Source organism: Mus caroli, chromosome 12 (genome assembly GCF_900094665.2).
Source record: "Mus caroli chromosome 12, CAROLI_EIJ_v1.1, whole genome shotgun sequence".
Taxonomy (NCBI): domain Eukaryota; kingdom Metazoa; phylum Chordata; class Mammalia; order Rodentia; family Muridae; genus Mus; species Mus caroli.
In genome coordinates, this window is record NC_034581.1 from 35752764 (window position 1) to 35765282 (window position 12519).

Sequence of the window (12519 nt, forward strand, 5' to 3'; positions counted from 1 at the left end):
TTGGAAAGAGGACATCCAAAGGCTTCCTTGCAAATGTTGATTCATTCTCCATGTTTCCCTTCAAGTCCAATTCCCTAATCTCATCATCACCTTTGTAGCAGACCATCTGTTGTGATCTCTCCACTTTCTCGTTTGTCATCTTCATCACATCATGCAGCTCTCCTCCTACAGCCTCCTTTACTATGCCATCCCTTAGTCTTAGAGGAATTCCCTGTAAAACTTCAGGGAAGCAGATAGGCAATCTTCAGACCTTTACCCTTCTTTCTGTCTTCCAAATGCTATTCCCTAGTCTCATTGCCAGCCATGTAATACACCAGCCATGTAGCCTCTCCGTACTTGCTGGCCCCATTCCTAGGGCACTAAACAGATTCTGCTAAAACACCCTGCTTACTTCCATCCTATGTAGTCCTCAAGCATCCCTACACACTTCTAGCCCATCTTCATCATTAAATTTCAGCTCCCAATAACAAGAAAGATATTCTATCTGGAATTTCCATTGGGCACACCTGACAGGATCTCAGAAGTATTTTCTACCAAGCAACCCTCAACCATTACATTCTCTTAAGTCCCAGAGAAGAAGAAGAAGAAGAAATAAATGAACAAAACACCAACCCAAACAAAGGCAAGACCAAATATCAGCACCTGAAATTACACACATCCCAAATCCATATACCCAGACCCCAGCTTAAAGATACACCTAGTAATGGCCAAGATAATATTTCTCTGCTAGAGCCCAGTAACCCTACAATAATAACCCTGCAAAATTAAATGTAGCTAAAGCATAAGACAAGGGCTTCAAAATAGTCTTTATAAATATGTCAGAGGCCCTTAAAGAGGAAATGAATAAATCTGGTAAAGAAATCTAAGAAAACACAAACAATGGAAGAAAATGGAAAAAGCAATTCAAGTCTCACAAGTAGAAAAGGAATAAATGAAGAAAACACAAAGTGATAGAAAACTGGAAATCAAAAATTTAGGAGCTCACACAAAAGCCTTGCCAACAGAATTCAAGAGTTCAAAGAAAGAATGCCCATCATTGAAGGTGCCATAGAAAAAATGGATACCTCAATCAAACATGATGTTAAATCAAAACAAAATCTAAATTCAAAAGATCCAGGAAACATGAGACTCTAATAAAAGACCAAATCAGTGAATAATAGGAGTAGGAATAGAACAGGAGTCTAAACTCAAATACACAGAAAACTGTTTTCAACAAAATCATTGAAGAAATTTTTTCTAACCTAAAGAAGATGTCTATAAAGACATAAGAAGCATCCAGAGCATTATATAGATTGGATCAAAAAAGAAAGTATCCTTGGCACATAATAATGAGAGCATTAAATGTATAGAACAAATAAGGAATATTAAAAAGCCGTGAGGGGAAAAGACCAGCTAATATATAAAGACAGACCTATTAGAATCACACCTGACTTCTCATTGAAGACCCTAAAAGCCAGAAGAGCCTCAACAGAATCTAAAAGACTGCAGAAGTCAGCTCTTAGTACTCTGCCCAGTAACACTTTCTATCACAATAGTTGGATAAAGTCTATGATAAAACAAAACTTAAGCAGAATCTATTAACAAATCCAGCCCTAAAAAGGTACTAGAAGGAAATGTTCAACCCAAAGAAAATAATCATATCTAAGAAAAGCCACAGAATAAATAATTCCAGACAGCAAGTCTGTGGGGGAGGGAGGAATCAACAAACACTGTTAACTGAAAATTCTCAAAGTTAGTGGGGTCTACATTCCCCAATAAATCAAACACTGATCACAATTGAAAGAATGGATATGAAAACAGGATTCATCCTTCTTGCTGTATCCAAAAACGTACACCATAAGATCAAGGATAGCTACCCCCTAATGGCATAAAGATGGAAAAGATATTTCAAGCAAATGGCCCTAAGAAGCAAGCTTGGTATAGCCATCTTAATATTTGACAAAATAGACCTATCAGATGGCTTTAGCACAGAATTCTAGAAGACTTTCCAAGACGACACCAATATTCCTTAACTTATTCCAAATACAGAAACAGAGGAGCATTGCCCAAATTGTTTTATAAGAACACAGTTACCCTGATACCCAGACCACATAAATATCCAACAAAAAGACAATAATAAACCAATTTCTCTTGTGAAAAAATTCTCAGTAAAATACTTGTAAACCAAATCCAAGAATACTTCAAACAGATCATCCACCATGATAAAGTAGTCTCTATCCAAGAGATTCAGGGATAATTCAACATAGATAATTTCATAAGTTTAATCTGTCATATAAACACAACAAAATAGAAAATGTTCATCTCATTTACAAAAGGCCTTTGACACAACCCAGCACCCCATCAGGAGAAATGTCCTGGAGAAATGAGGGACACAAAGACTATACCTCAACATTAAAAAGTCAACTTAGAGTAAGCCCTCAGTATACATCAACATAGTGGAGAGAAATTCAAAGCGATTCCACTAATATCCAGAACAAGACAAGGTTGTCCACTCTCTCCATACCTATTCAATGTAGTACTTGATGTCTTAACTTGAGCATTAAAACAATTGAAGATCAAGTGAATATAAATAATAAGGGAAGAAGTAAAAGAATCTTTCATTTTCAGATAATTTAATAATTATATATACATATATATATGTATATATATATATCCCTAAAATTTCTACCAGGAATTTCCTATAACTGAAGAATTAATTGTCTTTCTATAAACAAATAAAAATGGACTAAACAAAGGCAAATCAAAACAGCCCTGAGATTCCAATGCACACCAGTCAGAATGGCTAAGATCAAAAATTCAGGTGACAGCAGATGCTGGCGAGGAACACTCCTCCACTGTTGGTGGGATTCCAAGCTTGTACAACCACTCTGGAAATCAGTCTGGCGGTTCCTCAGAAAATTGGACATAATACTACCAGAAGATGCAGCAATACCTCTCCTGTGCATATACCCAGAAGAAGTTCCAACTGGTAATAAGAACACATGCTCCACTATGTTCATAGCAGCCTTATTTATAATAGCAAAAGCTGGAAAGAACCCAGATGTCCCTCAACAGAGGAATGGATACAGAAAATGAGGTACATTTACACAATGGAGTACTACTCAGCAATTAAAAACAATGGATTCATGAAATTCTTGGACAAATGGATGTATCTGGAAGATATCATCCTTAGTGAGGTAACCCAATCACAAAAGAAGTCATTAGATATGCACTCACTGATAAGTGGATATTAGCCCAGAAACATAGAACACCCAAGATACAATTTGCAAAACACAAGAAAATCAAGAAGAGGGAAGACCAGTGGGTGGATACTTCATTCCTCCTTATATTGGGAACAAAATACCCATGAAAGGAGTTACAGAGACAAAGTTTTGGAGCTAAGACAAAAGGATGCATTATCCAGAGACTACCCCACCCGGGGATTCATCCCATAATCAGCCACCAAACCCAGACACTATTGCACAATGCCAGAAAGATTTTGCTGAAGGGATCCTGTTATAGCTGTCTCGTATGAGGCTATGTGAGTGCCTGACAAATACAGAAGTGGAAGCTCACAGTCATCTATAAGATGGAACACAGGGCCCCCAATGGAGAAACTAGAGAAAGAACCCAAGGAGCTGAAGGGGTCTGCAACCCTATAGGTAGAACAACAATATGAACTAACCAGAACCCCCAGAGCTCTCTAGCTGCAAATGTAGCAGAAGATGACCTAGTCAGCCATCACTGTGAAGAGAGGCTCCTTTTTATTGCAAACTTTACATGCCCCCATACAGGGGAATGCCAGGGCCAAGAAGTGGGAGTGGGTGGGTAGGGGAGCAGGGTGGAGGGAGGGTATAGGGAACTTTCGGGATAGCATTTGAAATGTATATAAAGAAAATATCTAATATAAATAAATAAATAAATAAATAAATAAATATTTTTTAAAATGCACTAAAAGAAAAATGAGGGAAATAATACCTTTCAGAATAGCCTCCAGTAATATGAAATATCTTAGGGTAACTCAAATCAAGCAAGTGTAGTCCCTGTATAATAAAAAATTTAAGATGTTGAAGAAGATATTGGAAGAGAGACATATCCCCATGGCTACGGATCAGTAGAATTTATATATTAAAAATATAGCCATCCTTTTAAAAAGCAATCTATGGATTCAATGCAATCCCCATCAAAATTCCAACTTAAGATTTCATCTTGCTTCCCCTAGAGGTGTTACAAGTGTGGCTGCTATGTCACATGTGCATGTAGGTGGCAGAGAGGAGAGAGGCTATGTCTACACTCAATGTTCTAATCTGTGAACATCTGAATTGTTAGTATCCTAATATTCCCTGAATAAAGGGAGGCTGAGCCAACCACCAGTCATGGGCATTGGTCCTGGACAGTGAGGTAGCCTGAGATGACAACCAGTCTGGTGCCACACAGGCCCAGACAGGCTCTCAGGGAGACTAGAAGAACCCAGCCTGGCTCTGCGACTCAGGGCAAAAGTGAGCCCAAGAAAGACAACCCTTGCATGGGTCAGTCGATAGGACCAAATGAGGAGTGTCCCTGAGAGGAACACCAGACCAGCGCCATGGGGTCCAGACGGAGAGCTGACATGGCTATCAGTTCTGCAGCGCACAGGTGGGAATGGGGGTGGTGGTGGAGGTGAAGGGCAGACAATGCCCAATATGACCCCTGCTCAGTGCCATAATGCACGAGTGGTGCATTTTCCTCCTGAGACCACTCCTGAAACAGCCCCAGACACTCAGAGACCCCAGGAACCACTAAGAGGAGCAAGTAAGTGTTCAAGAAATGCAAGAGAGAAACAGAAAAATTGTTCAGACACAATGAAGAGAGGCAGAACTGGAGGCTATAAGGGTAGTGAGGAACAAGCCTGTTGTGAGTAACCAGTGATGCCAACTGGGACCATGGTAGGATCCTGGCCTGTGCTGCCACTGGGGGTCGTGTCTGGCTCTGTGGACCCACAGCAGCAAGGGTAAATTACCACTAAAGGCCAGGTGGATGGTTCTGGTTTGGACTGCTGCCTCAGGGATGTGATATCTGAGCTGTGCTGCAGAATTGGTCTTAACCCTCACTTAGGAATCTCAGGAGAGCTGGCCCTTGGGACAGACCAGGAGAGCTTACCCCATACCTATTAAGCTGCAGTACTTTAAAAAGTAGGCCCATTGTCCCAGGGGATAGAAGCACGGAAGAGATGTCCCTGCCACTAGTCCCCATTAGGTGGCATGGCTAAGAGAGAAATACCCTCCAACCCTCTTCCCCTTCACCACCTATGGCTGGTGAAAGACCTTGCCCAAAGGTCAGGAGACCAGGAGAGTTGGCCCTGCCCCTTAACAGCTACAGCACTTGGAAGACTGGGCCCTGCATTTCACCTGGGCAGCAGAGTATAGCTAACCCTTGTGGTGAGAGCATGGGTGAGCTGGTCCTGAGGGCATAAGTATAGAAAAGCTGGTCCTGATGGAGCTATAAGAAGAGTAGAGCTGCCCAAATCTTCACCTGCTCCAGCACTCAGGAGAGCAGGCCCCATACCTCACCTGGGCGACACAGTAGAGGAGACCTTGATGGCAGGTGAGTGGGTGCTGGAGTCCAGCTCCAGTGAGTTTCAAAGACTCCAACGGCATAGATGTGATGTCAGAGTGATGAAGGAGATGACCATGAGTTTATTGTACAGGAGATGGTCCCAAATAGCTCAGGCCTCTCTGTATTTATTTCATTTCAAAGTCATAAAGTATACAGTTTCAATTTTAATTCCTCAAATAAATTCCAAGAAACCAGATAATAGCTCTCTGAAGTATTTATTTTATTTTATTTGGCATATGCTTTATTTTCTCCAGGCAGATATGTAAACTTGTGGGCTCATAATTAATCACATCTCTATGATCATTGTGGTTAACACACTGTGTCTTAAACACTTACTACAAGTATTTATCTGAGTCTACCTCCACAGTATCTTAATTTCTGTCCTCCACAACCATGGCCATAATAAGAAAATGTACTTGTTGGCACAAGATCTTATTGACTCTTGACCAACCTTTTCTATTTTTTAACTACTTGAGGTTTTGGCATATACATGATGAATTCCTTGTTCTTGAACTAATGTCTTCATGTTCATGTGTATTCATTAACTTCCCTAATCAGTTCTTGCAAGGGCTACTTTCTTAGTGTGCATTATGTACTTTTCTGAGAATAACTGTGCGCCCCAGGAAAACTGCATGGTTTGTTATTTGTTCTTCATCAAACTTTCTCTAAGTTTTTAGTTGATTCAATAATCATTATTTCAATTCCATCATATATTTTGAATAAATCTACCTTAGAATTACTAAGAAATTTCTATTATGGCATCATCACACCCAGTACAGAAAAAGTGATAGAAAAAGCTACCAAGAGTGTGTATATATATATATATTATACTGGAGGAAAGGGATCACCCCACAGCCAGTCCCAGGAAAGGCATCTGAGGCTGCAGATAATGTCACAATAGTATATGCCAGGCACACCGGAGCTAACCCTCACATATTTCTCAGAAGGTGGGCCATCTGCAAAGCACTCAGATGCCCTGGAACAAAACCATGGTTTCCACCAAATGGGTAAGCTACTTCAAGGATGTGAGCATGGGAGAGCTGGCCTCACAATTGGTCTGCTGTATAGTAGTGTGGGCAAAGGAGAGATGCCCTCCCCAAGACTTGTCCCTTGCCAAGTACAGCAGGCAGGAGAACTGACTCTGGTATCATAAGATCAGGAGAGCTGGCCCTGTCCCTCACCTGCTACAGCAGTTGAGAGAGCAGACTGGGGAGAGATGCCTTCTTCCTGTTCTTCATCCCAAGCTGCCTATGGCAGGCAGGAGAGTTGACACTTGGGTGATAAGAGTGGGAGAACTGGCCAAGTCCCTCACCAGCTGCAACACTTGGCGGAATGTCCCCTTAACCTCACCTCAGCAGCAGGCTAAAGCTGGCCCTGGTTGTGGGAGTTGCCAGTAAGCCAGCCCCAATGGGTTGAGAGTGGGAAATTCAGCCAGGCTGGCCAGCTCAAATACCTCTCAGGCCCAGATATAGGGCTTTGAATGACCTATCCCAACATTTACCCCATCAATGAACTATTGGAGTATCTGAAGGGGCAGTTTTTACAGATCCAAACTACAGGATCTCCAAGGCACAACAGGATATCTGAGAGGGGTTCCAGTGACATTTCTGTAGTAATAGAACAGCAGAAGCCAGACGCCTTGTGCCAAACCAAGAAGCCTTTGCAATAAAAATTTGCAAATGAAGAAGTGTGGAGAAATGGGTATACTGTGGGACACACTGTGACACATTGTAGCTGCCACAATGAGATTTGTTTTCTCTGTTGGGGAAGACATTGCAAGGGTGGAGTGCAGGAATGAGGGAAGGGGCACACGGATGGGTGAGATTGAGGTGCACCATGTAAAATTCACAAAGAAACAATAAAAGGGCTTTTTAAAAAAGATTTCATCTTATACAATGCAGATCTGAGAATGGAATGAGGGCCCACGCTGGATCTAGCCCGGGGGCTGAGGGAGAAAAAAGGGGACCTCTGGATGGATCTGGAGGGGAAGAGTCCTAGGCTTGTTAACAGGCTTAGTTTGGTGGTAGTGGCTAGGAGCATAGAGAGGCCTTCTACTGGAGGTTAGACATGGATCTATAGGCAAGACCTTCTCTGTGGCTTCCCACAACGGATCCCGGTGAAAAGAGATAGTCCATGGTTTTAAGGCATTTATTGTCATGGTGGAAAGTGGATGAGTAAAACTCTACCCCCACTTCTCAGGGCAGGCCTGAGGTTAAATATCTTTTACAGGGAGGAGTGTCTGGAAGGGGAGTTTATTGGCTAAGCCTCTAAGCCTTTAGGTATCTCATTAAAATGGAGATCTGTCTTGAGGCTAAGTGACCACAGGTTACATCCTCTACCTGTGGAGGGGCTTGGGGCATTGCTCTTACATGATTGATAGTCACAAATCTATAGAGGGCTGCAGTCTTGTGTCAGGAGCCTAGTGTTTGGGAACCAGGCAAACTCCTGCTGTCCCTTTAGGGCCACTGGAGTTTCTAACCTTTACTCAACCAAGAACCAAGCTGCCTTTCACAATCCTACAATTCCTGTGTGTGCAAACATGCTAATCTCTGTGCCTATGTATATTTCTTGTGCTTTTTCCTGTTTGGTTTAGGTTGGGTTGAGTTGGGTTGGTTTGGCTTGGGATGGATTTTGGTTTTGTTTATGGTATTTTGGGTTTTTGTTTGTTTTGTTGCTTTGGTTTTTGTTTTGGCTTTGGTTTGGTTTTCATTTTGTCCTACACAGATTTTTTAAAATCCTATTTTTGTAGTTTTGTGGGTGCGAACTTTCTCAGTCAGGGTGTTCAGATGCTGCTGCACACAGGGCCAGAAGAGTGAAGCAGGGCCTGGAGCAGGTGGGGTCTCTCTAGCAGAATCCCGGTTTGGCTAGCAATGTTTTGGGGGTGAGGGGCAAGGTGAGGGAGCTTCGCCGAGGAACTTAATATTATAGCACTTTTACATGGCACTCAATGAAACAGCTGTCTTAAGCAATCTTCAGTGAATCAGCTTGAGTACATACACCTTATCTGAGATAGACAAGGGTTATATATGAACTTTGGAGAGCAGGAAGGAGTTTTCAGGGTGAATATAAATCATTGGTTGGTGTTTAAAGTACTGCAGATGCCTCATTTGCATGGAGAGGCAGTCAGGAATCCCACGGACTTGCTGGGCACTCTCTTACCAGGAAAGATGAAGTTGAATTTACAGGTTTGCCAAGGCCTACTCAACCTTCTCCAGGTAAAGGATATGGGGGTGAGGCTCCCCAAATAAGGTCAGGCAGAGAAAAGGAAGCACTGCTAGCAAAGGAGTCCTACATTTTGTGCCAAGCTCAGAGGAGCTATCCAGACATGGTCGACTGCAGCCTTAAATAGAAGCGATTCTCCACATATTTTATTTAATTTCATTATTATTTCTGTATAGCTGTTTGTTTTCCAAGGAGGAACCAAAAGGTACTAAATGGGAGAGAAAGTGGGAAGTAACTGGGAGGATTAGAGAGGGGAACCTATAATCAGAATACATTCTATGAAAAAATCTATTTTTAATAAAAACAAAAGGAGAAAGAAAAAATGTCCTGCTAGTCCTGTCAATTTTGGTATCTGCTAACTGAAGCCTTGGTGTGTCTAGGATTTTGGAAATGAAACTAAGATCTGTATGACTTGATTTCCTTTTCCAAATTCAACTCCATAGTCCATGATAGTTCAGATTAAAAGGGTAGCACTTACCCACAATCATCACAGCTGAGTCTTTTTTATTCCCCAAGTGTTGCTTTTTGAATCTATCCCATCTGCTCAACTCTATTATGTGACTTGTTTCCCTCCCTGTTTTATAGACCCTCGCACATAGAGTTCAAATAAGTTAGTTACAAGCTTGTGGAACTGTTTGATTTTGATAGATTGTGAAAGAAAAGCTCTCTGTTCCAAGTGTATAAAAAAATAGACAGTCTAAGTAAACAAATAGTAATTACTGCAAACAGAATGTATTTTAGCCTCCATACAACCCTGTAGACTTTTAAGATGGTAGCAATCAAATCAGATTAACTTACAAAATATTCTAAATAAGAGAAAAAACAAACAAACAAACAAAGGCAAAGCATTTAAAAGGTGAGACAGTGGACCCCAAACCCAAAGAAACATGAATGGTTCTTTTTCCAAAAGTTTTCTTCCAGAGTCAAATGAACTTACATCAAGAGCTTTTCTTGGGAGCTAAGGTTAAGAATGTCTACTCTGATAGAAGACAAAGTCACAGCCCTATGAAGAATATGCTCCTTTCTAGATGAAAAAGTAACCAGTGAAAGTTCAGTAAATACCTCGAACTATATGGAATCAAAGTTAACAAAATAGCACAGACACCTCCAGCCTTAACCTAAATAAATCTTCTTGGAAAAGAATCAGGTCCCAATACTGCATCTTGCCTGTAAACTACGGGTTTATAGAGCCCTTAGTTTGCCACTCTTCCCCATTCTCTAAGATCTAAGGACCAGAAAGATCTCAGAGGCTGTGCTTTGCCTTCGCCCATGAGCCACATTCTGACCCCTGTCAGTGTAGATTGGTACCTGACCCATGACACACTCACAGAAACACACACATTTACCACGAGTCTAATAGGAACACAAGAAGAGGAAAGAAGACGAGAAGTTTCGTGTCTGGGTTTTCTCAGATATTTTCTATCAGCAGTAATGTGTTCTAGCAATATAGCCCTAAAACCTTGTTATGGTCTATAACATGATTAGGGAGAGGGAAAAAGTACTAAAACCTTCATCTATAGTTTAAAAAATAAGAAACAAAGCCCTATAAAATGTTAATGAATTACAAGTCTTCTAAGATTTGTTTTCATCAAAATATAGTTATTCTAATTAGAAAATTTATTGATATATTTGGCAGATTTTTTAAAATTCAAAGATATAATTCTAACTGTTGTATTGTGGAAGTGATCTATAGTTCACCAGCTATAATCACTTGTAAAGTTAAGCAATGCACTAAAATTATGAGATGAGAGACTCCCTCGTAATGAATGTTTGGCGTGTGTTAGCATGTGGTATATAATGAGGCTTTGTGAAAGGCTTTGCACATCAACAAGAGTATGCAGGTTATCCAAAGCCAGCTTTATAATGAGATTTTGCAATACGTAGGAAGAACAGCAGAATGCCTGGGTCTACTCTGGAGCCTGAGTAGCTGGATGCACAGAACACCATTACCTCCAACTGAAGAACCACATGGGGCATAGAACTCCCCTTGTCTGCACTCCACTTTCTCAACATTAAAACGTGAATACTGCATAATAGTCACCTTGTGGTACTCTTAGGAGGATCATTGAAGGTTTGAAATGGTACAGGATGTGAAGTAATTGCTCCATAAATGTTAAGTATTATCATCACTTAGAAGGCTATGACAAACATGTCAGACACGTATTTTGTATTAACTTTCTTGTGGAAAGAAATATGCTGTACACTATTTGTGCTAAGAAATATTGGATCCACATTCTTTGTGAGGGTGTGGCCATTGATAGGTTTCCCATGCTCTAGTGGATGTCTCAACTCCTACACATTTCAACAGCACTTATTCCACTTAGAATGTTATTGAAGAAGAAAGAGAGAAGGAAAAGGAGGAGGACAAAGAGTAAGAAGAGAAGGAGGAAGAGGAGGGGAGAAGGAAAATTAAGTTGGAAGGGGAACTTTGGGATGAATATGGAAGTCATAAGATGGTATGAGAGTTAAAATGATCATATTTCATGGGATACATATATAAAATCTCAATAATAAAATTTAAATATTAAATTCCAGAAATGTTGGGGTGTTTTTTTTCTGAATCTCAGAAGTCTACATGAGTCTGTCGCTTCTAGATGCCAGGAAACAAAAGTAAGCGCCTTTTGTTTTGAAGTATAAAGTACTCAGTCATATCATAATAAAATTGTTTTATTCTTATTTCAGAGATCTTAGCGAAGACTAAATGGAAAAGTGATAATGTTCTGGCTAGACTTAAAAATACCCTTCATACTCAAGAGCAAATATATATATATATATATATATATATATATATATATATATGCATATATATAAGCATATATATATGAGCATATATATATAAGCATATATATAAGCATATATATAAGCACAAGGGGGACAATCAGCAATCTTCCTCAGCAAGATTTGACTTCTTTGGTTTAAGAAAAAAAAACCATTTCTTTGTATATTTATTTAATGAATTAGAAGGAAAAGTCTTCATCACTGATAGACATTTCTAAGGACAATATATAGTACTTTATTGTATGAGATATAATGGATGAGATAATACATTCTCATTAAATTCTTTTAGAATCATCACAATTTTTATAGCTACCATGAGTCTCATATACACATTCAAAGTGAATGACTTTTTAATAGGTTTAGTTCATACAGGCCATCAGCGTTGACAGCATATGGCCTAATAACTTCTAGAGAAGTCAGTTTATACATTCTAGTAGGTGATTTGCTGTGATAATACTAAAAATTTCTACTTTTCATCACTTTAAAACATGCCAACTGCCATGGCAGGAATTATATCTATTCTCTTGGTTAGCATGTTTATGACTGATAAAATGCAGCTATTTATCCAAAATCAGACAACCAGTAATGGAGACACCCACAAACTGAAGTCTGGGGCCTGGCTCTGGCCATCATGTTTGTGAAGGGAACAAGGGCTTAGATGAGCTTCCTGGTTAATTTGAACATGGGTCTGCCTTGATTTTTCTTTAAATCATTTGTAGAATAAGAATACATTCTTCTATTCTTGAAAATTTCCCCACAAGTCATGGGAATATCCTTTTAAAAACAACAGTGCTGACCTGGGAATACAACGTAAACTAAAAAGAACTGTTATGCATTTACAATTTTGTAGACATAATTAACAAACTAGAGCTTCCCTTTGTTTTAACAGTGATTTCTGCAAAAAACAATCCAGTGAGTGAGGAAAGTGTGAATGGAAATGCTTCC

At 40.0% G+C, this 12519-nt stretch overlaps 1 non-coding gene across 1 annotated transcript; it reads left to right on the plus strand.

Moving 5' to 3' along the window:
• Positions 1-4190: 4190 nt before the first annotated feature.
• Positions 4191-4320, plus strand: LOC115032863. Its single transcript, XR_003838521.1, has one exon. It is a non-coding gene; the product is annotated as a small nucleolar RNA SNORA17 (small nucleolar RNA).
• The last annotated feature ends 8199 nt before the right edge of the window (positions 4321-12519 follow it).